This window comes from Protopterus annectens, chromosome 3.part1 (assembly GCF_019279795.1).
Source record: "Protopterus annectens isolate FY-2018-M chromosome 3.part1, PAN1.0, whole genome shotgun sequence".
Lineage (NCBI taxonomy): Eukaryota > Metazoa > Chordata > Ceratodontiformes > Protopteridae > Protopterus > Protopterus annectens.
This window is the reverse complement of record NC_056732.1, coordinates 91,884,826-91,908,406: the sequence shown is the minus strand read 5'-3', so window position 1 is coordinate 91,908,406 and position 23,581 is coordinate 91,884,826. Positions and strand designations below refer to the sequence as shown.

The following is a 23,581-nucleotide window of genomic DNA, read 5'->3' as shown; positions in this document are numbered from 1 at the left end:
CAGTTGTGGGGGAGCAGGGGCGGACTCCGAGGAAAGAGTGAGGGGTCTCGATCCTCCAGAGAGAACCCTCTCCACAACATTGAAAGCCGAAGGGGAACTGGCTTCCCTGAAGCTGGTGCTGTGGGGAGCTGTACCCCTCGGATCTGACAACAGGATTGGAGCCAAGGCTGGAACAGCCGGACCCAAGGAGATGGTATGCCACAACCACAACTGGGCCAATGACACACTCATCACCTCAGATCCGACACCCAGATCTTAGCTCTGACAGCTTGGATCCGACATACTTGACGGCATGGCCGGCATCGAGGCTAAAGTACCATCGGCGCCGATCCCCTGTCTCCAGGACTCCTTGGATCCATAAACTCCGAAACCCGAGGGTGGATTGGAGAAGGAGCTATCGGGGCAAACAGAGCCGAACTCCTTGCTCGGGCTGGGGAGGGGGGGGCCCAGCAATACTCCCATCTGCAAATTGAGTCTGCAGGAACCTTATCATCTGGTCCATATCAGCTTCAGAGAGGCTCCTAGTAGATCTCAAGGACGCCAATGACACCGGCCAAGAGGACCGATGCGAGGATGACCTCTAAGTGGGCTGAGCCTCCTCCTCCAGCTCCGGGAAGAATCGTGGAGAACGGAGCAAAGGGGAAGACGGCCTTGCAACCTTTTCCAGTGTTGAGATCACCTTAGTGGGAGGGGCCGACAGATCCGAGTCCGCTTGCCTTTTGTGACTCCTCTCCCTATCTCTAGCTCTCTCTTTTTCTTTCTCTATGTTTTTCTTTCCAGGCCTCTCTCTCTCCCTGTTTAGAAGTGGGAGTGGGAGTCCCGGACAGGGGAGGAGGGCCAGAAGGCTGAACAGTCACGGCCTTGACTGAAGACGATGCAGCAGAAGAAGTAGCTGACTATGCGGGTAAAAGACACATTAGAATTAACTTGGTCCTGTGATTCAGCAGGGCCCGGGGGTTAAAAGCTGCAGAGATCTTGCAGCCGGATGTCAGATGAGGCACCCCCAAACAAACTACGCACAGAGTGTGACCATCGGCCAGCGACAGCTTAGGGTCACACACTATGCACTTAAAAGTCGGTTTCTGACCTTCCGACATGACTAACTTAGACAAGCTAAGTAAAGAAGCGCACACACACACACACACACACACACACACACACACACTAAGGGCGGGAAGGGGAGCCCTGAACATAAAGAAAGTTTAGGAACTTTCTTACACCACTACACTATTAATATTTTCAAACGCAAAACCCAGGGAGAATAGTGACAGGGTTATAAAGTGTTTTCCACTCAAAAAAAGATACACACAGACTGAAGTTAGATAAAAACCTAACAAACTTGCCTGGAGCTCAAGAATCCCATGCTGGCGAAGCAACGGCAAATGAGATCTGAGGATTGGAATGAGGTTGCAGTGTGTAGTACGGGTAAGGGGGAGGAGCTTGGATCTTTAGCTTGGTAAGCTGCCGGCTCGGATCCGTATCAAATCCAGAACCCACAGGTTGATGATCAAATGAAGTTAACTACTTCAGATCTTTAGTTTTATTCAAATAATGTCTGAGCTGTCTATGCTAATCCAAGGAGTGAAGAACATTATCAGTGGCAGGATGCAGAGAAGGAAAAAAGGAAGGCAGGTGAATAGGCTGATTAAGGGACATCTCATTTTCAACCCTGGACAAAAGAAGGGTTAATACGAAGAGACACCCTATCTCTGTGGAAAAATAGGAAAGGAAGAACCGCCATGAGAGCCTGAAGTTCAGACACCCTCTTGGCTGAAGTGACAGCCAAAAGAACAGTCTTCCAAGTACAATTTTGTAGGGAAGCTAAACCAGAAGGCTCAAAAGGAACCCGAGTCAATTTTTCAAGAACAAAACTGAGATCCCAGGAAGGCAGAATAGGCTTCCTGGAAGGCTTCATATGAAGTACACCTTTAAGAAACTGCTTGACCTCAAAATCTAGAGGCCACAGGAGGAGACAAGGATAGACAAACAGAAACTGCTGACAGGTTAAGAATACGTCAACCCAACATGGAGTAGATTACACAAATAAGACAGAACCAGAGGAACCGCCACAGACTGAGGATCCCGACGGTGAAAGATGGACCAGACAGAAAATCATTTCCATTTCGATAAATATGATTTCCTCATAGTGGACTTCCAGGCCTCCTGCAGGACCTGAAGCATGTCCTCAGACAATAAGTGCCTAAAAGGGATGAAAACCCTATTACCCATAGCATCAGCTAAAGAGTGCACAAGTGAGCTCAGTTAAGAGACCCCCTGTCTTGTGTGAGAAGGTCCACCCAGTGAGGTAACCTGTGGTGACTGTTCCTGGCCAAGTGAGAAAGAAGGGGGAACCAACATTGTCTGGTCCAAAAGGGAGTCACTAGAAAGACTCTGGGAGAGTCCTGCCTGATCTCGCGCAAGACTCATGGCAACAAAGGAAGGGGAAGGAAGGCATACAGAAACATCCCCTTCCCGGGAAAAGACACGGCATCTACTTTCCAAGCCAAAAAACTTTAGACTCTGGAATAGAATAGAAGAAGTTGTCTGTTCAGAGGGGAGGCAAAAAGATCAACCTGAGGAATATCCTACTGATGGAAAATGCCCAGAAACACACCTCTGTGAAGTATCCATTTGTGAGCTTGTGTGCTGGACCTGCTCAAAAGGTCTGCCATTAGATTTTGCCCTGAGAGAATGTAAACAGCCTGAAAAGTCACTTGATACCAGACAGCTTAATCCCAGACTCTGCAAAGGCGACAGGACCTTGTACCCCCCTTGTTGTTGACAAATCACATCACTGTGGCATTGTCTGTGAAAATTTTGAGGGTCCCGTGATGAAAGAGGAAATGAAAAGCTTGAAGAACTAGAAGCACAGCCCTCATCTCCTCCATAATGATGTGGCCTGACCTCTGATAGAGAGGCCCGAGACCCTGGATCTTGAGACAGCCGAAGGAGGTCCTCGATCCCCAATCTGAGGCATCTTTAAAAAGCTCCTGAGTTGGGACAAGTGCCTGGAAAGGAAGGCCCAGGTTGAGAGAGAGTTAATGACTCCACCACTGAAGCTCGAGCTTGAGACAAGGAAGGAAGGGGACTGGAAGTCTGGGGGGGGGGGTGGCAATGTTGGTGTTACATTGACTTAAGGTACCACTGTAGCTTTCTCATGAGGACCCTGGCCTGAGGGAGCATGGGAATGGTGGAAGTCACTAACCCAATGACTCTGAGAAAGTTCTGTTCATGACTGAAGCCAGAGACTGGAAAAAGGCAGTAAGAGACTAGGTTTTGGGGCAGGCAGAGATGCCAGCAAGGGGGTGGTCTGAAGCCTGTAACTGAGGAAAATATAATTCTAAGTAGGTGTATTCTGGAGGTTTATGATGAACCGCAAACTCTGCACAAGGAAACTGGAGATTCTGAAGCACAGCATCAGGGGAAAAACCCTGAATGAGCAGATCATATAAACAGGAAAAGATTTGAACTCCTCCTCTCTGCCACAAAGCAATGAAAGGAGCGATGCATTTGGTGAATACCTTTGGGACAGCAGAAAGGCCAATGGACAAAACAGAAATGAAAATGCAAGGATGAAACAGAAACATAAATGTTTCCTGAAAAGGGGATGGATGGGGCTATGAAACCAGGCATCCTTGAGCTCTAGAGGAACCAGAAAGACCTGCTTTAGAATAAGGGGGAAAAAAAGTCTGAAAACACAAAATTTAAAAGGAAGGAATCTTGAGAAAGGTGTTGAGCTAGGAAAGGTCCAGAATTGGTCTCCACGTGCCCTCCTTTCTGAGAATCAAAAACATTCTAGAATAACTACCCCTCCCTACCTGGCAAAAGGCACAGCTTGAATAGTGTCCTGGAACAAAACAGAAAGAAGCACCTCTGGGAAAAGAGGAATTTGTTCCTGAGAAGGTTGAAGGATGCCCAAAAAGGGAGGTAGGGATTTCCAAACCATGAACTATCCCTGGTAGATAATGGACAAAACCAGAGAGTCTGTTATGATCTTTAACAAATTTGGAAGAGACAGGGAAAGAAGAATAGATAAGGGAAAATGTTCAAAGGAAAGGGTAAGCAAATCATCAAATGGAACCCAGCTTATCTTGAAAAGCAGGTTTCTGGGAGGTAGGGATTTGAGCAGACATAGCAAGAGGCATACATCTAGGCATACCTTTTCCCAGATGGAGGGTGAGACTGAATGAAAACAAAAAGCAGATTCTGAGGGGTAATTCCTCGGAAACTTAGGAAAAGGAAAAACAAAAAAGTTTCAACTCCTCCAAGGCTTTACTTGAAAAGTTCAGCAGGAGCAGTACCAAAAAGATTTTTATTATCCAAAGGGGCATCCAACAGTTTGGGGGTCTATATTATAAGAACTAAGTTTAAATAGTCGAATACCATATGGGCAACACCATATGACCGAATATTTAAAACCTCGCAAGTGCGAACAGAGATTGCCGTAGGGAATTCTTCCCTTTACTTCAACGTAGTGCGATCTCAGAGTTGGTATATTTAAGTAGTTGGGTGGGGGGGGGGGGCATGCCTGCTCAGAGCTATCAGGTAGGTTTTTCTTTTATTTTTAAGTTTTTTTTTTTTATTTTGCTTTCGATGTTTTACAACTTCACTCATATAGTGTCACCCATATGGTGTTCAAAGTTGTAAAACTTCGTTCTTATAATACAGACCCAGAGTTTGGCCTTAATGTCATCAGGTAAAGCTTGAATACGAAATCAAGAGTAACATCTCATAAAAGAACTAAAGGCAGCAGCCCTGGAGGAGCTGCATCATACTGCATTTGATACAGTGGTGAACAACTTGAGAGGTACAGCCCACTAGGGAAAGGGTAGAAGCCTTCCTTTCAGTCGCAAAAGTCGGAAACCACTTTGGAAATCTAAGAAAAGGAGAGCCAAACATACCTAGTTATATAAGGCCCAAAAGAACAAAGTGGCAGCAGTATAAACCTTTTTGTCCAGCTTCTCCAAGGCCCTACTATCCTTATCTGAAGGAAGCAACTTAGGAGAGGACAACAACTTGGACAGCTTGTCAGAAGAGACAGACACTACAGAAGGATCAGAGAAGAGTATTTATAAAAAAATTTACATTTGTCAGGCACCTTGTAAAATCTTTCAGGTTTGTGATAGCGGCTGAGAATCAGGGGCCAGAGAAGTCGCTGAAAAGTTATCCAGGAGGAAGCCAGAACAGGAGGAACAGCTGATGGCTTAGGAGACAGCATCTGGAAGAGTTCATAATACCTTTTCTGAATATAAAAGATTTGAGAACAATCCCACTTAAAAAAATTCCAACATGTAGGCAACAGTTTCCCCAAAAGAGAGTTCCTCCAAATGGAAGTCTAGACTAATAGACTTCTCTTCCTCTGAACCATAGTCCAAAGGGGAAGAGATTTGATAATAGTAAGTCAGGGGACTCTTCCCCAGAATCAAAATCCTCATCTAATTAGTCTAATTCCCTGAGTCTCTTAAAGGAGTACCACACCCACAGTCTCAAAAAAATGTTTAAAACATCATGGCATGATGTTTCCTACACTTTAACAGCACTCTGAAATTATTTACAGGATTTTAAATATTTTTATATGTAATTCCAGACTCTGACTGCCTGGAGGCTGGCATATTGACGTGGTTTGGATAAATCAGGTTGCCATCCAGTATCCCAGAAATCATGGTTTGGCTCAAAAATGTTACATCATGCAGGCCTCCATTTGCCTAAAGTTCCTGTCATTTCATAGATGTTGCATGCGTACAAAGTACTGAGTAAAATAGAACAGTGTAAGTAACATTCCCTGCTGCTGGATGACTACTTAAAACAGAAACAGTGTAAATGCCACAGAACACACTCAAAGTTCCGTTTACTGCTGCCTTTTTTTCTAATTTAGTTTAAATGGCACTAATTTGTGAGACAATGAATTCCAGTCCATTTACTTCTCCCCTCCCCTATAACACTTAGCTTCCCTAGCTGTCAAAGTCCTGAGGGTAATTTGACCTGGTAATTCCATTGTTTGGCATATCTCAGCAGGGTGCTTGACTCATGTAATTTTATCTTTGCTCTAGCATTTCCTTTGTTAGAGGGGACATTTTTTTGCTGCACTATAGCCATGGCCTTACTTGACTGCAATCACATCCAGTAAGGTCTTGCACCAAGGAGCTAAAGAATAAAACATTTATACTATTAACCAGTTTAGATCTTTATTAATTTAAGTGTTAAGGTATCACTTCATGCTTCCACCTTGTTAAAAATTGAGATTTACATGTGCAAAGTGTGTTGGTATGCAGTGTTTGCCTTCATATGTTTTTACTCCACTGGTTGGTTTGCAAAAAAAACCTTTTGCAGTGTCCCTGGATTTGTCTTTGTACATACAAACCACATTGCTATATTTTCCCCTTCATTTTTCTTGTGTCCAGAAGTCACTTGTAACAAAGTAAATTTTTTATTGATTTTTTTTTTTAAATAAAGGGCATCAAGGTTAACTTGCCTTGAATCAGATAATGGATGCCACTGCAAAGAATCACTGTTGAAATATTTGTGCATGGACAAAATCCTATACTAAATCTATTTGCCAGCCTCCAGTTCAATTGGTGCTATGGTTTTAATATACTGGTGTGTTTGCTCATGCGTTCCAAATATCTCCACCATTACATACCAGTTTTGCTAGTAACCACCCAACACGCCCATACACCTTTAGCCATCAATATGCAGCTACTCCTGTTCATGTGAGTATGTGAATTCATTTTCAGACTTAAGGTGTGGAAGCTGCACTGAATAATTCTAGGTGCTTGTTCAGGTTTCACATGGTGCTTGCTTAGAGCTACTCTCATGTTAAGCCACTATGAATATGTTGCACTGCCACCTCTGATACCAGGGTAATGTTTTAATCTTTCTATTCCTGCACTGCACACTAGCAGTATCTGGTGCAAATACAACAGAGAAGTATGCAAGCGATACACCACCTAAGCATCATTTGCCGTGCAGAATGTACAAGTATGCATACCAGATTTCTGTGTTTCCAAACATCGGTGTTACTACACTACTAGTGAATAAAATGAACAGCACTCCGGCAGGGGGAAGGACAAGGGAGCTATGACATCACATAATGGGTGGGTCTTATTTTAGTCAGAATCAGATGACGGCTGTGGTGATGTCACTTTGGGGGAGGGAACGGATTAAAAAAAAAACAAAAAGTACCTGCACTGCCTGACCTCGAAGTTGTCAGTAATTGGGCGACTCCAGCAAGCTTTATTCAAACGTGAGAGAATCGTTTTGTAAGTGAAACCATCACAGTATGAGAAGGTAGGCTTCTGTTACAGAAGTAAGGGGAATTATAAAAATTGTAAATGCTTTATTGTTGTTGCTGTACAGAGGACAATGTGAAAAGGGCCGTGAAGTTGAGGAATACATTAGAGAAACCTGTTGTACTCCTTTAAAAGAACTGGAAGTCCAGGGGGTGGCAGGCGCAGACATTGCTTGAGGAGACTTTAAAGCCATTACAGCATTAAATAACCCCCAAGTAAAATCCTGCAGTTCACATTAGGGATCCTTAAAGGACCACTACGGGAAAAAAAATGAAAAAGATATATTTTTTAACTTTTCCTTAAGTTTGGTTCATTGCAATCCTGTATGCACCAGACAGAAGTAGTTACTACTAATTTTATTCTTTCTGTAACCCTGACTGACCTCCTGGGGGCAGACATCCTGATGAGAGTTTGTTTTGTTCTAAAGATGCAAGTCCACTGTTTCTGAGATTACAGTGCCCATAGCTGAGCTGTCATATAAGACTTCAATTAACTTAGAATAGAAAAATAGGAAAGAACAGCTAAGTTTGACAGGCGTCAGTAAAAGTATAATTTACTGTCACACAGTGCCTTTTACAAATGTGTTTCCTTATGTTGTCTTACACATTCTGTGAAAAAATCTTCCCAAATTGCCAGCTCATTGCTAAAATAACAGAGTTGATTTAGACATTCAACTTTGATCTGTTTCAGTTCATTCTCAAGTTACTCCTCCCATATTCCCACTCTCAGCTAGAAGAGCTTCACATTTACTGCCCTGCAAGGTTCAGCTAATTTGAATGACAATACACATCAGAGTTGCTTGCAGTCAGCCAGGTGTGCCTCTGAAACTGTTCCCTCATCTCTCTCCTTACTGCTATCATCTGAATAGCACTTTCACAGTACGTCATGGTAGAAATATGCTTTTAGCAATCCTTAATGTAAAGGTTTTTAAGTATTCCTCTGAACATGCCCATAACATACACAGATAATTAATCTGGGCCACTGAAAGATTTAGCTATGACTGCAAATTCATACTCTAACCAAAATGAATACTCATATTTGCTTTACACAGAATTGCAGTCCTCTGCATTTTTATCCATTAAAGGAGTACAACAGGTTTCTCTAATGTATTCCTCAACTTCATGGCCCTTTTCCTCCCTATTTACATTGTCCTCTGTACAGCAACAACAATAAAGCATTTACAATTTTTATAATTCCCCTTACTTCTGTAGCAGAAGCCTACCTTCTCATACTGTGATGGTTTCACTTACAAAATGATTCTCTCACTTTTGAATAAAGCTTGCTGGAGTCGCCCAATTACTGACATCATCGAGGCCAGGCAGTGCAGGTACTTTTTTTTTTTTTAATCAGTTCCCTCCCCCAAAGTGACAATCACCACAGCCGTCATCTGATTCTAACTAAAATAATAAGACCCACCCATTCTGTGATGTCATGGCTCCCTTGTCCTTCCCCCTGCCGGAGTGCTGTTCATTTTATTCACTAGTAGTGTAGTAACACCGATGTTTGGAAACACAGAAATTTGGTATGCATACTTGTACATTCTGCACGGCAAATGATGCTTGGGTGGTGTATCGCTTGCATACTTCTCTGTTGTATTTGCACCAGATACTGCTAGTGTGCAGTGCGGGAATAGAAATATTAAAACATTACCCTGGTATCAGAGGTGGCAGTGCAACATATTCATAGTCGCTTAACATGAGAGTAGCTCTAAGCAAGCACCATGTGAAACCTGAACAAGCACCTAGAATTATTCAGTGCAGCTTCCACACCTTAAGTCCAAAAATGAATTCACATACTCGCATGAACAGGAGTAGCTGCATATTGATGGCTAAAGGTGTATGGGCATGCCGGGTGGTTACTACACTGCAAAACTGGTATGTAATGGTGGAGATATTTGGAACGCATGAGCAAACACACCAGTATATTAAAGCCATAGCACCAATTGAACTGGAGGCTGGCAAATAGATTTAGTAAGGGATTTTGTCCATGCACAAATATTTCAACAGTGATTCTTTGCAGTGGCATCCATTATCTGATTCAAGGTAAGTTAACCTTGATGCCCTTTATTTAAAAAAAAAAATCTATAAAAAATTTACTTTGTTATAAGTGACTTCTGGACACAAGAAAAAGGGAGGGGAAAATATAGCAATGTGGTTTGTATGTACAAAGACAAATCCAGGGACACTGCAAAAGGTTTTTTTTTTTGCAAACCAACCAGTGGAGTAAAAACATATGAAGGCAAACACTGCATACCAACACACTTTGCACATGTAAATCTCAATTTTTAACAAGGTGGGAGCATGAAGTGATACCTTAACACTTAAATTAATAAAGATCTAAACTGGTTAATAGTATAAAAGTTTTATTCTTTAGCTCCTTGGTGCAAGACCTTACTGGATGTGATTGCAGTCAAGTAAGGCCATGGCTGTAGTGCAGCAAAAAATGTCCCCTCTAACAAAGGAAATGCTAGAGCAAAGATAAAATTACATGAGTCAAGCACCCTGCTGAGATCTACCAAACAATGGAATTTCCAGGTCAAATTACCCTCAGGACTTTGACAGCTAGGGAAGCTAAGTGTTATGGGGGAGGGGAGAAGTAAATGGACTGGAATTCATTGTCTCACAAATTAGTGCCATTTAAACTAAATTAGAAAAAAAGACAGCAGTAAACGGAACTTTGAGTGTGTTCTGTGGCATTTGCACTGTTTCTGTTTTAAGTAATCATCCAGCAGCAGGGAATGTTACTTACACTGTTCTATTTTACTCAGCACTTTGTACGCATGCAACATCTATGAAATGACAGGAACTTTAGGCAAATGGAGGCCTGCATGATGTAATATTTTTGAGCCAAACAATGATTTCTGGGATACTGCATGGCAACCTGATTTATCCAAACCACATCAATATGCCAGCCTCCATGTGGTCAGAGTCTGGAATTACATATAAAAATATTTAAAATCCTGTAAATAATTCCAAAGTACTATTAAAGTGTAGGAAACATCATGCCATGATGTTTTAAACATGTTTTTTGAGTCTGTGGGTGTGGAACTCCTATAAGCATGCCACTGTTTGCAGTTACTACTACTGTTGTGTGCACATATGCATTGTTGGTATGATGTTTTTGAAACAACTTGATATATTCTTTACTTTATGCTATACACTGCCTACTCTCACTGTTCCATACGGTGTGCATACTGTTCTTACTTCCTCTCAAAATTGTTTTCTTTTGCAGGTTGCCACAATATGCTTTTCTACTCATCAATATACAGAAATTAACACTTTTCTCCAGGAAGCTATATAAACCAGACTACCTCTAACAGTATGGTTTACATAACAGTAATTTTTTCTGTAATTGTGACTGTTATCATATGAATTTCGTTCTTACAGTAGGGATCAAGCATGAGAGGCCCTTTATCCCAGGAACCTCAACAAAGCAAATGAGATGTCAAAAGTGTAAACACCAACTAATATCTATAAAAGGGCTGGGTAAATTTGGCTTCATTAAAAAAGGGTGCAAAGGGCAAACTTTGGGTTTTAAATAGCTGAGCTGAAACAAAGTACAGGCAAGCCAGCAAATGTACAAAGTGCATGGCAACAAATACAAAGATTACAAGAGACTCTTTAAAGTTTGATAAGACACCTTTCAGCTATCTTACCAAATACAAGTGCATAACTTGTGAAGCTTGATGAATAACAATGTCTCTGGCTTTTGGTACAGGAATTGGCAAGCTGAGCTTAACAGGTATCATGCTGAGGAGATTAATTCATTATGCAGATATCAAGACTCCTCAGTGAGTAACTTCAATTGACTGTTCAGCAGCATAAGATGATGAAGGAGGTGTGATGCATATGTGTGGGAACCCTAAGTCACAGACAACAGCTTAGCATATTCAAAGGAATCTTAACAATAGCATCAGATGAGGTATGAGCAGAGTCATTTAGGAAACAGGTTTTTATCAATGTCAATAATTACCTAGTTCTTCTGTCACCAAACAGTTACATTTAAGCATACACAGTTCACCAGAAATTAGCTACAATCAAATGGACAGCCATATTTCTGCAATTACTATTCCACTATACCATCTGACTTTACATTACAAGTTTCCTTACAGGAATTCCAGTCTGTTTATGAAAATCACATAAGGCACGTCAACAAATGGATGTCAGGCATTATGGCTGACACCAACTATTGTTCAGACCACACTGTGGCAGGTTCACACAACTATGAAATATACTAAAGTGCAGTCATCAGACCACATAGCAGTATCACTGTGGCTTCCAGGTACAGTTTATAGCACAATGTCAAATATCAGGTATACACACTTTATGAGAAAATCTTCTTCCCGACAATGACTACAAAGACATGCAAGCCTTATTCAGAACATGTTAGATGAAGTGACGCCACTGTTGTGTATTTGTGCATACTGACCACCTGTAATGCATTGCTAAAATTGTATGAAGCACCACTGGCAATGCTCTGAGCTGCTCTGAGCTACAACAGAATGGCATTAAATATACTGATCCTAAGGATATTGCCAATATCCTGGCAAATCGATTTAATACCAAGTTCACCCCCCTCTCACCCCCTAAAGGGTCCATCTCAATACCAAAAGATTGCCATATTCTGGTAATCATGGACACACAGGTTCATAGGCAAGTACTAGGCTACCTGCCCAAGGGCATTTATAAGCCTAGCCAGAATGTGTTGGCTTTCACCAGCCCCTTAGATTAGTTCCTGTGCCTCTGTCCAGCAGAGCCATCAATTCCCTGTGCCACTGTCCAGCAGAGCCATTAGTTCCCTGCACCACTGTCCAGCAGAGCCAGTGCAGTGATCCCCAGGGTAAATTTTCTGTTTCCCATCCACCCGTCAAGGTTTCTCTTGAAGAGCGTTAGTGAGGGGCTCTGCCTGATGTATAATGGAATCCTGTTCCAAAGCATGGGGAGTCCCTGGGATAGGAATCTATCCCTCCAGCATGTCCTATTTATCGTTGTGGTGAGGTTTATATCTCTAGAGCATGTGGCTCACTGGGATTTGTTTTTTTTTTTTTTTTTTTAGGTGGAGCATGTCCATCAATTCTGAGCTGGACATGGCCTTGTATGTCAGACAGAGATCACCTCTGAGTAAGCAGTATGCAACAGAGTACAGCTGGAGTTTCCTGAGTCGGGCTGCATAGGGCATCTGTTTGAGGCCAGTAATCCTCTTGGTGAGGTGCTTTTGTGGCCTTTCCGGTAATCTCCCAGTGAAGTACCTCGCTGGCGGTTTCGCGCAGCTTTGGGCGGGGGGTGGGCACAGCTGAAATGATTGGCAGTTGTCCGTCCGGAAATGTATGGAAGCAATACGCAGTCACAAGCAAGTGACAGTTCTGCAGCGCGTCAATGTTCGATGGTTAGCACCTACAAATACGACTGCATGTGTTACCGGGTGACGGTGATAGAGTCCGATGAATGGGCTGCCTACCAGGGTTACCACCTGTCCCACTATGAATTTGAAAAACTGGCAAATGTCCTGAGATTTGGGACAAAATTATTTCCTATATTTTTTTGTAATAGTTGCATAACACATAGGCAAAATAGTGAAGTTTTCTCCTTTTTACTGGCCGTGGGTATGTTTCACCCTGCAAAATCTGACGCTTGTGCAGGCCACAATAGTAAGTTGTTCCCATTCCCCCATGTGATTAGAAAAGAGGGTATTACCATCTGCGACAGCAGCATAACACTATTGAAATTATAAATCCCAGCAATTTATTGGTCCGACCCCACAAGAGACAGATGCTTTAGCACTAGCAACGGAACCCTTTTGGAGGCATGCAAACTACAAGAATACATAAAAGTTCCTTTTTAAACTGCTTTTGCAAGAACTACAAAACATATCAGCTCGCCTGCCGGTAACAGGTCAAAAACTTATTTCTCTTCCAGAGGCTTACGTCTCACACACTTCTTATTCCATGATCCCACCCCTGATCCACTATGATTAATTGTCTACACAGACTGTGTGCGGTACAGACAAGGAGTACCTCGCGAAGACCCTCAATCGAATATGTTTTTTTCAACAATTACATTAAATAACTGCGTTAATTTCAAATACAATTGAATGCAGCGTTCAAAATAAATGTGACAGCAGACAGCTGTCAGGGTTACTAGGAGGCGGGCTTTGCTACTGTGTTTTTCAACAATTACATGACATTGCTAGGAGGCGTGTCCGGGGCAGGCTTTGCTACTGCGCATCCTGCGGGGTACTTCACTGGGAGATTACCGCCTTTCCAGCTGATGCAGGTGTCTTGTAAGTTACATCCGAAATGGGCACTGTATTCTATGATGGGTCTAATGAGTGATGAGTAGAGAGGCACAATAACCTCTTTTGTTCTAGATGCGAACCCTTTTGTGATTAGGTGGGCCACACAGAAGGATTTTCTAACCACCTTGGCAATATGATTATCAAAGGAGAGATTACTATCTACTTGGGTCCCCAGATCCCTTATTACATTTTCTGTATTTAGGGGACGACCACCTATGTGGTAGTTCACAGGTACTTTGTTTTTTCCAAAGGGGATGACTATGCACTTTTTGGCATTTAGCTTGAAACCATGATTTTGACACCAGGTATCCATCTCAGTGAGACCCATCTGGAGGGTGTCTGTATCAGCCGGAGAATCAATTATGGCCCCTAGTTTGCAGTTGTCTGCGAACCTGGTCAGCCATAGTCCTCCTATGCTTGCCTGTACCTCTGAGAAGTATATACCAAACAGGAGGGGTCCTAGGACTGAGCCCTGGGGGACGCCACTTGTAACCGCTTTAGAGTCGGACGTAGAGCCTGCAACTCTCACCATGTGGGTTCTATCAATGAGCCAGTTGGCAACCCATCTCGTGATGTAGGGGTTTATGTTCAAGCTGGTGAGCTTGTCTATAATACTAGAATGAGGAATGGTGTTGAAAGCCTTTGCGAGGTCTAGGTAGGCTGTGTGGACCTCCTTTCCCTCGTCTAATGCCTTGGTAACCATCTCAAAGAAGTCCACCAGGTTTAGGAGGTGTGATTTGGCCTTAACAAAACCAAACTGGGTAGGGTCCAAGATTTGGAGGTTCCCAATGTCTCTGTTAATGAGTTCCATGATGATGCATGCCATAGCCTTGCAGACCAGGCTAGTCAGGCTTATAGGGCGATAGTTCCCGGGGTCCGTTGTGGCTCCACCTTTGTGGAGCAGGACAACTGTTGCTGTTCGCCACTCAGTGGGTACATAGCATGTAGAGGGGCTGAGTTTGAACAGTGTGTTTAGGTGAGGGGTTAGTTCATTTTGGAGCTCTTGTAAGACACAGCCTGGGACCCCGTCCGGTCCCATTGAAGCTGCGTTTTTGGCTTTGGATAGGACTGTTTTAACCTGTGTGTCAGTGACTTGATGGGGCCCTACATTCTTCTGGTATGGTTATGGGCCCTTTACGGGGTGACAGGGGGGTGAGGTTTGCACTAAACCTGTCTGCCAGAATGTTTGCAATAACAGTCAGTTCAGTGTATTTTGTGCCATTCTGCACTAACTCAGAGCAGATCTGAGAGTTTCCACTTAGGTTCTTGACATAGCTAAAGAACACTTTGTGGTTATCTTTGGAGTCACTGGCAATTTTTCTTTCAAAACTAGCCTTGGATGATTTAATGAGGGATCGTAGTTTCTTGCTGATACTGATCAGGGATGTCTTGCCTTCTTGGGATTTTACTCTTTTCTGTACTAGTTTCCTCCTTCTGTTGCATAGCTTGTTTATGGCAGGGGTCCACCAAACTGGTTTCCTTTTCTTGGAGGAGTGAGTCTTGGTTTTACTTGGGATAGCACGATCCATGCATTCCTGCAGATGCTCAGAGTGCCTTTGTAAAGGTTTCAGCAGCTTGGACAGCATTGTCCTTTAGCATGAGGGCTGTGAACCTTTCCACTTCGGTCTTAAGTAACGTGAAGTTTGCTTTTGAAAAGTTTTTCATGGTGGTTTCCTTGATTGGGGGTGGGGGCGGAATGTGGATATCCAGAATGATTAGTCTATGGTTTGATCTAACTAGCGAGGGGTTGACCTCCGGTGTGGAACACTGGTCGCCCATGTTGGTGATGACCAGGTCCAATATGCTGTTCCCTCTGGTGGAGGTGTTGACCAGTTGATCCATGGCGTTCGAGTTTATAAATTCTAGGAAGCGTTGGGCAAAGAAGTTAGTACTTGAGTAGTTCTTCCAGTTTATGTTTGAGTAATTGAAATCACCCAGTACTAAGGTGTTTGGTAAGACCTTCATATTTCCCAGTGTCTGCAGAAATGCGGAATGGGGGTCCTGGGCCGGTGATCTGTAGCAAGTTACAATTTGGATTGCAGTTTTGTCCTTTGTTAGTTGCACATGGATGATCTCTGATGCATTGTGCTACCCACACCTCCAGGTTAGTGGTGCATCCTTGATGAATATGGATACACCCCCGCCTTTTGTGTTTCGGTCCTGGTTCTGTGGCCGAAAGGTATGGTATGAGTTATAGCGTAGTAGTGCTGGGCTGCTCTCAGGAGCCTTAAACCAGGTTTCTGTTACTGCACAGATGTCGATATTCTCAATACTGAGGAGTGCCTTGAGTGCGTGCATTTTGAGGTTTAGACGTCTGGCATTGAGTAGCATTACCCTCAGTTTTTTGGTTACTTGTGCTATTTATGGTGGTGGGTTTGTCTTTTGAGCCTTGCCTAAAAAAGGCACTATGGGGGTGGCAAGAGCCTTGGCCAGTATTCGAAAGCCTAAGGGTGACAGGTGCAAGCCATCTCTTGTGAAGCAACGTGGCTTGTAGAGCATGTCATCCCAGGCAGACAGATACTGGATCCCCTTTGAATGACACCAGAAACTTAGCCAGTTGCTGAAATTGTTAATTTTTTCTTTATACTGTGGCATCATTCTTGGTTAGGGCAGGATGCTACTCAGGGTCAAGGTCATACCGGCCTGGGCTACATGATCAGAGAGCTCTTCCATGTCTCTTTTCATGTAGTCCAAGGAGGTACGTCTCAGGTCATTCGCACCAACATGGACAATGACAGAGTTGTATTTGTACTTGTTCTAGAGTGACCTGTGTGCTTGTGTTATGTGGTGGATCCTGGCACCTAACAGGCAGTTAACTGTAACCTTCACCTTGTTCAGCCTAGTTAGTGGGACATCAGTGTGCCTGACTATAGAGTCACCTATTACTATTGTGTTGGGTATGTCATTTTGTGTTAAGGGCTGTGATTGCGTGGCACACCGATTATGTGAAGTATGTGTTTCATGGTTGGTGATGGGGTGTGGAGGTTGCTTGGATGTCTGCTTTGGAAGTCTCTGTTGCTTTTGCAGATTTTTATTTAGAGCCTCTGAGTATGTTTTCATGTATTCATGCGTGTTATTTGCCGGTGTTTGTTTATTAGGTCTATGTGAGACTGGTGGTGTGTTGCAAGTATTACCCTTCTCCAATTGACTGTCAGTTCCAGTCTTGGATTGAGAGAGCTTTGCCTCCAGTTTGGCTGTATAATTGCATCTCTCACATATATTAGTGTTTGGTGGTAGGAGGAGAGGGTTGTCTGTGTACATGAGGCAGCTGTAACATTGCCTCAAAATGCCCAGATTCACAGGGGCGTGGCCAAGGATGAATGCAGGATAGCAGCAGATTTCTTCAGCTCCACCAATTTCATTACATTGACAAGAATTAATTACTTAAAAAATTAATTTTTGAAGTAATTTTCTTTCTAAATATGTTTGTTTTATATAGTTCTTGAACTATATCTAAAAAAGAAAGGAAATCTTAATAATATTCCTGTCAGAAATTACTTTGGAAATTTTCCTGTCAGTTTATCAGTCTGAAATGAGTTCCAGTAAGACAAATTCTCAAGACTCCAGCATCAAGAAAGAACTTCAGTCTCTGATAACTATAGTCCAGCAACTTACTGCTAAGATGGATAAAATGGATACTAAAATAGACACTTTCATAGAAAAAACTACAAAACAAATAGACTTGTTACATATGGACCTGCAACAACAGAAGATCCAGATGACAGGCATAGAAGAAACTGTGAATGACATGGAAAATAGAATACAAGAAGAGGAAATCAACATTGAGTTTCTGCTGAAACAAAATACACATTTACAAACAAAGCTGGATGACCTGGAAAATAGATCTAGGCGCAATAACATTAGGATTTTTGGACTGCCAGAAAATATTGAAGGTAACAATATTACTTCTTTTTTAACAACATGGCTCCCTAAAACTTTAGATTTACCAGAAGCATTCTCTTTTGGTATCGAAAGAGCACATAGATCTATAGCTAATACTAACTCTAACAAAAACTATCCTAGATCAGTTATAGTTAGATTTCTATCATCTTTTGATAAAGAGATGGTTCTTAAATCTGCTTGGGCTAAATTAGAAGTTATGTACCTACCATAACGTTCCATGTTAGTTGTCTTCTCTCGCCTTCTTTCTTGCTGGATGGGTTCGGAGCCGATCCTCGGCTCCGACTCGGCACTTGCTTTAGCTCGAGAACTCCTTTTACCAGCTCGAGGCAACCCTATACCCCATGATGCAAGGCGGAACTACCTCAGATCTCGTTTGGCAGCTAACTAACCCTGCTAAAGATCATCCTAACAGAATTAGGAACAATGGTTCCTCAAAGAAGTCCTCATAACAATGATCCGGAGGAAACAACTAATAGGAACTCTTCAAGATCTGTCCAGGCCAGGGGGAAGGAGGGAGGGACGCAAGAAAGAAGGCGAGAAGACAACTAACATGGAACGTTATGGTAGGTACATAACTTCTAAATGTTAAGTTGTCAATCTCGCCTTCATTCTTGCTGGATGGGACCGCGTCCCTAGCACCTGTATCCCGGGTGGCTCAATGGAACAGACTCTTGAGAACTGTGGAACCAAAACTGGCCCTATCTCTGGAGGCCAAATCCAACTTGTAATGAGAGACAAAAGTATGAGGCGTGGCCCAAGTAGCCGCTGCACAAATGGTATCAATGGGTAGTCTATCCTGAAAGGCTGCAGAAGTGGATAGACTCCTGGTCGAGTGTGCTTTTGGCTTAGAAGATAGTTGTTTGCCTCTGAGAGAGTACACATAGGAAAATGGTGGAAGTCAACCATCTGGATAAGGTCACTTTAGAAACTGGAAGACCTAACCTGTTTTCTGCATAGGAGACAAACAATTGGTCCGATTTTCTAATTTGTTTAGTTCTATGCAAGTAGTACCTGAGCTGACGATGGACATCCAAAAAATGCAGTTTCTGTTCAGCTCTGTCAGAATAGTTAGGGAAAAAGACTGGTAGATCTATAGACTGGTTAATATTGGTTTGAGATACAACCTTGGGGAGAAAGGAAGGGTTAGTTCTTAACGAAACTCTGTCCTTATGAAAAACCAAATAAGGTGAACGAATACAGAGAGCTTGAATCTCGGAAACCCTTCTTGCAGAAGTGACAGCCAGTAAAAATATAGTTTTCCACGTCAATAACTTCAAAGAACATGAAGCAGACGGTTCGAAAGGAGGTAGTATCAAGGAAGCCAACATTAAGTTTAGATCCCATTGCGGAGGAGGATGCTTTATAGGTGGTTTTAGGAGAAAAACTCCTCTCAAAAAGGCCTTGCATAATCTATGAGACATAATGTTATTGTCATGCAAGCCAACATGATACTTGGAAATAGCAGCCAGTTGTACTTTGACTGTAGATGACGAGGATCCTGAATGAAAAACCTCCGCCAGGAAATCTAAAACAGAATGTACGGGAGCAGTAAAAGGATCAATATTCCTGGAGTTTGCCCAAATCGAAAAACGTCGCCACTTGCTAGCGTAAATAGTCCTAGTGGATGACTTCAAAGAAGACACTAAAATGTCTCTGACTGAGTCAGAAATCATTGGTAGCTTGGCTAGGGAAGGAAGTGGAGCAACCAAGCAGTGAGGTTGAGAGAATGAATGGCCCGGTGCTGCTGACCCGACTGGTGGATCAAAAGATCCGGAACTGGGTCCAGATGCCAGGGCTGCACCAGAAGGTGACGATGCAGAGACGGAAACCAAATTTGTCGAGGCCAATATGGAGCAATGAGGATCAATTTGGCTCTCAAAACGGTGGCTTTCTGAATGACTTGTGGAATCAATGGAAAGGGAGGAAAAGCATAAAGAAGTCCCGAGGCCAATCCTGGGTTAGAGAGTCTCTCAGGGGTTGGCCTGGAAGGGAAATAGAGTGAAATAGTCTGGGCACTTGTTGTTTTGAGGTGTAGCGAAAGATCGCAACAAGGAGTGCCCCACTTCAGAAAAATCTGATCCACTACAGATTGATTGAGAGACCACTCGTGAGGCATCAGAATAGATCTGCTCAGCCTGTCCGCCAATAGGTTGGACCTGCCGGGGATGTGCGTTGCTATCAGAAACCGCTGAGAAGAGATCGCCCATTGCCAAAGTCTGAGAGCTTCTCGACATAACGGATAGGACCTGGTTCCGCCCTGTTTGTTGATGTACCAGACCATGGACATGTTGTCCGTTTGTACTGCAATAGTCCCCGTGGGAAGAAAGTTGTCGTGGGCTTGCAACGTTAAAAGCACTGCTCTCATCTCCAGGACATTTATGTGCAGATGGTATTCTATGGGTTGCCACGTCCCGTGGACCATCCTGCCCTGATAATGCCCCCCCCACCCGATCAGAGAGGCATCCGTAGTGACTGTGGCAACTGGAGGAGGGGGAATAAAGGGTCGGCCCTGATGAAGAAGAGGGGAAGATATCCACCAGTCCAGATGAGCCCTGCACGACTGTGTTACTAAGATTTCTTGTCTCATCAGAAGATTGTGGTACGACCACTGCGTGAATAACATCCACTGCAAGAGACGCATGTGGAAGCGAGCCAGTGGTAGAAGAACAATGGCCGCAGCCATTAGACCTAGAACTTTCAGGACAAACCTGGCTTTGATCTTGTTGCTTTGTAACAGAAGCCGAACAAATTTTTGGATGTCCAGAATTCTTTGATCTGTTAGTCTGGCTAACATTTTGACGGTGTTTAATTCTGCGCCTATAAAGGTGATAGATTGGCAAGGCAGCAGAGAAGATTTTTCGAAATTTACTGAAATTCCCAGTTTCCTGCAAAGCTGTAGGGTGTAGTCTCTGGACTGAAGAAGCTGACACTTGGTGGTGGCGGAGAGGAGCCAGTCGTCCAAATAAGGAAACACCTGGAATCCTAGACGTCTCAGGTGAGCTGTGACCACTGCCATGCATTTGGTGAACACTCTGAGGCTGAAGTGAGACCAAAGAGCAGGGCTCTGAATTGGTAATGACTGGTCCCTAGCAGCGGAGAAACCTTCTGGAGCGTCTGTGAATCTTTATGTGATAGTACGCATCCTGAAGGTCTATAGAGCACATCCAGTTGTCCTTGCCCAGAAAGGGTAGAATGGACTGAAGCGTGACCATCCTGAATCTTGCCTTCTTGACAAATCTGTTTAGATTGCTCAGGTCTAATATTGGTCTCCAATCTCCCGTCCTTTTGGGGACCAAAAAGAATCTTGAGTAGACGCCGGATCCTACTTGGTCTGCCGGCACTGTCTGGATGGCTCTTTTTTCTAGGAGTTTTGAAACCTCCTGTTTTGCCAAATCCCTTTGACCGGGTGAGATGTCTGGAAGGGATTGAAGAGGTACGGAAACCTTCAAGGGGATCTTGTAACCCTCGGATATAATAGACTGTACCCACTTCTCTTGGGATAGGGATTGCCAGGCTACTGGGTACAGTGAAATCCTTCCCCCGACTGCCTCCAAGGGTGGACAGTCGGGCAACACCTCAGGGATGCTGAAAGGGCTTCTCAGGAAGAGACTCCCTGTTGCCCTGGTTTTGAGGACCCCCCCCTGCCTCTAGGGCGTCTATTATTGTTACCCCCTCTGCCTCTGGGGGTAAACTGACCACGTGTGTCCGGTGTAGCTCCTTGGGCTTTACGGAACCACATCTTCCCCCCTTTCTGACCCCTGGGATACGGTCTAGAAGGAGTGGAAAATTGGACTCCAACGGAAGAAAGAGTTTTACCGTCCTGCTCACACCTGGTCAAGGTATCCTTCACCTGAGGTCCGAACAAAGCCGAACCATCAAAGGGGGTATTAGTGAAGGACGCCTTAAAGGGGTCCGCAAAATTACACAGCCGCATCCAGGCTTGGCGTCTAAGAGCAACTCCTGTGCCTGCGGCCCTGCTCGCTCCATCGGCCGCATAAGATATGAGCCGCATGGAGGAGTTAGATATGGAATTCAGGATAGCAAGCTGTGAGGCAATCTTCTCCTGAGCCCCAGCAGCAGAAGGGTCCTGGACTACTTCACCCAGTTCTTTGAGAATATCTCGTTGAAGCCTGGTGAAGTGACAAAGGTAATTCAGCGAACGCATAGCAAAGGTCGCTGAAGAAAACATCCGCTTTCCATACCTGTCCATGGTCCTAGAATCCTTGTTAGGAGGATGGACAGGTACTGAAGGATCCGCCAGTTCCTTCTTAGTGGCCGCCACCACCATAGCATCCACAGAGACACCTTTGGAAAGGAACTGTTTATCCAAAGGGGCCGTAATGAACTTGGATGGTCTTCTGGGGACAGGTTCCACAGAATCTGGAGCCGCCCACGCCTTCCGAGCCACTACCTGCATAAGTGGGTCGAAAGGCGGAGACACCCAGGAGGTGGAGGGTCGGGATCCAAAAGCTTCCAGGTATACCGACTCATCCTCGGAAGGGTCAATGGAGGGCCAATTCCCCCTCTGTTTGAGAAGCTCAAGGATGTCTGAAAAGGAGACATCCTCAGAGGGGGACCGTGGGGAACCCTCCGACTCATCTAAGTCGGTATCAGATGTAGTAGACTCAGGGGAGTCTGTGTGTTTCCTCTTACACGTCCTCTTCCGAGGGGGTTCCCCTGCAGGATCAGGAGAAACCTCGGAAGAAGAGGAAATTCCCAGTGGGGAAACCTGGGGCGATGGATCCCTGGGCCTGTGAGCAAGAGGCTGGCAAGAGGCATCTGCAGGCACTGATGAGGGAGGAGCTAGAGGGATGGACCATTGACCAGGCTCAGAGGCCAGGACACTCCTCATCACCTCAAAGGCTCCTCTCCCCGGGAGGCCGGAACATCCCCGCTCCGAAGAAACAGGAATGGTCGGCTCCAAAGAGAGAGAAGGCTCCGAGGCAGATGTCGGCGCCGAGCTTACCAAAGCCGAAGCCCCAAGAGGGAGAGCGGGGTCGGACAAGGGTCCGATGCCACTAGCCCCCTCGGAGCCGACAGTGGAAACCCGACGACCGGATCCCTCCAAGGAAGGTCTCAAGGAGGAGATCGGAGCCGAGGACGACGGAGCCGAAGGATGTATCGGCTCCGGCATCGAAACAGTCGCTTTCCGAAGCTCGGCTCCGAACTCTGGTGTGGAGTCGGAGGAGGAAGTTCAAGGATTGGGGCTATAGCCGAAGTCTGTTGAGACGGGCTATGGAGCATTTGGGCCAGTGCCTGAGACTTCAACAGCCTGCTTACCACCCTCTCCAAATCGTGGTCAGACAGCCTGGAAGATCTCGAAGATCGGCTCTGATGGCTCCGCTCCGACAAAAGAGGAGATCCCGGAGCCGAGTGGATACTCAGTATCGAAGGGGACCGAGATCTCTTACGGGTCGAAACCATCGGAGCCGAAGTCCCTTAAACTCCAGATGGAGCCGAGGATATCTCGGCTCCGATGCTGGATAAAGTGTTGGCTCCAGCCGGAGCCGACAAGGCCACAGTAGTCAGGGTATCGGAGCCGGCCGGGACCGAACCCACTAATTGAACAGAAGATGTATCGACTCCAGCCGGAGCCGATGTCGGCTCCGACGGAGCCGGAGCCACCGGAGGAGGCTTGGACACTGAAGCCTGAGCCTTCGGTGGCTTATGAGGTTTTCCTGACCCTGATTTAGGAGGAGAACCTTCTGGCTTAAGTAAGCCTCGGAGGATGAGCTTATTCCTCCTTTCCTGCAGGACTCTCTGGCTAAAAGCATGACACAACGCACAGGAGTCCTGCAGCTGCAAAGGCCCCAGGCAATAAACACAAGAAGTGTGACCGTTTGTCAGAGACATTTTCTGACAGCACTGGTCACACTTCTTGAAGCCTGAGACCTTGCCTTCTTTTGACATCCTAGAAGGGAGAAACACAAACAGTCCCAACAAACACACAAATTAATCCCTTACACAAACACACAGGAAGGGAATAACCAATGGGGAACTAGGCCTGACTAAAGAACTTTAGACTAAAATTTATAAAAAGTTTGAAAGGAAGGGAATAGGGTGGGCTGTAACTAAGTACAGACTAAACTAACACT

The 23,581-nt window shown here is 44.5% G+C and overlaps 1 protein-coding gene across 1 annotated transcript in view; it reads right to left on the bottom strand.

The window, feature by feature from the left end:
- NSMCE2 (NSE2 (MMS21) homolog, SMC5-SMC6 complex SUMO ligase) overlaps nucleotides 1-23,581 on the bottom strand; it is a 1,433,635-nt gene that overhangs the window by 560,844 nt on the left and 849,210 nt on the right. The window lies entirely within an intron of this gene.